Raw genomic sequence first — 1,319 nt, 5'->3', positions numbered from 1 at the left:
AAAAAAGCAACAAAAAGAGAGAAAGAGATTAAGAAGGGAAAATGGAAACAGGGCAAAAGAGGAAGAAAGAAAGAAATTTCGAAAAAAAGAGACCAAAGTCACAGCGAGAAGGAAGAATACTGAGCCCAGAGCGACACCTAGTGACCACACCGTCACAAGCACCCTAGGGCCCCAATTCGCCAGAGACATCTGGTGGACCCCAGGGCAACATGTGGTCGACCCGGGGCCATGGCGTCTGCAGCCGATTCCCAGGCGGGCACACGAGCCCGGGGAAACTCATTCTCAGCGCGGGGAGGAGGGGAGGGGAAATAATAGCAAAGTCACACCAGATCCCTTTCTAGTTCATAAACGTGTTGATTGCGTGTTCACGCGCACGTGTGAGAAGGGCCTCCTGGTGTGTCGGCACGTCACCCGCGTGACGTGAAACCATGAATCCGGGGGGGGGGGGGAGCGGAAAGGCGGGCAGGAAAAGGCAAAGAGAGAATAGATAAAATGAAAGGACCAAAAAGAAAGTCACACAGCAGGGTAGGGGAGTGAGAGCAAGTCGAGAGACTGCAGACAGAAACTCCGAGAGGAGAGGAATGCTCCGGAGCGCCCCCTCGCCCCACGCGAGAAGAATACCGATCGCAGGGTGACCCCTAGGGGCAGCGAGGCCAGAGAGACCAAATCCGTCCCAAAGCCTCCCTGTCAGGATGACAACCACAGACCAGACATCCGGTCAACCACCCAAGGACCAGACATCTGGTCAACCAGCGAACCCATGCGGAGGCCGCATGCAGCAGCGACATCTGCACGACCACTCAGGGTGCTCCCTGCCGGGAGGGTGTGTCTCTATGTGTGTGTGTCCGGGGGGGGGGGGGGAGATTGCGATGAAAGTCACGCCAGGTCCCGGGATAGTTCGTGAGCGTGATAATTGCGTGTGTGTGGAGAAAAAAGGGGGCGGGGCGATAGGGAGTAAAGAAAGGAGGAGCGGGCGAGCGGAGGGGTGGGGAAGGAGAGGGAGTCGAGAAGCCCGCAACCGCAGCGCCCCCTGGCGGTGATCCCCCTCCATAGCATCGATAGGGCCAGCCCCGCAGAGACTAAGTGCGACGGGACATCTGGTCAACCCCAAGGACCATGGGATCCCGGCACGAAACCGGCGGAGGACGAGGAGGAGGAGGAGGAGGAGGAGGAGGAGGAGGAGGAGGAGGAGGAGGAGGGGGGCTAGGCGGCGGCGGCGGCGGGCTAGGCGGCGGAGGCGGGCTAGGCGGCGGCGGTCTAGGCGGCGGTCTAGGCGGCGGAGGCGGGCTAGGCGGCGGCGGGCTAGGCGGCGGCGGAGG

General features: G+C 60.9%; 1 pseudogene; it reads left to right on the top strand.

Moving 5' to 3' along the window:
* The first annotated feature begins 329 nt into the window (after positions 1–329).
* Positions 330–421, top strand: LOC138393539 (small nucleolar RNA U13; annotated as a pseudogene).
* The last annotated feature ends 898 nt before the right edge of the window (positions 422–1,319 follow it).

This window comes from Eulemur rufifrons, chromosome 11 (genome assembly GCF_041146395.1).
Source record: "Eulemur rufifrons isolate Redbay chromosome 11, OSU_ERuf_1, whole genome shotgun sequence".
NCBI lineage: Eukaryota > Metazoa > Chordata > Mammalia > Primates > Lemuridae > Eulemur > Eulemur rufifrons.
This window is presented reverse-complemented; position numbering and strand designations above follow the sequence as displayed.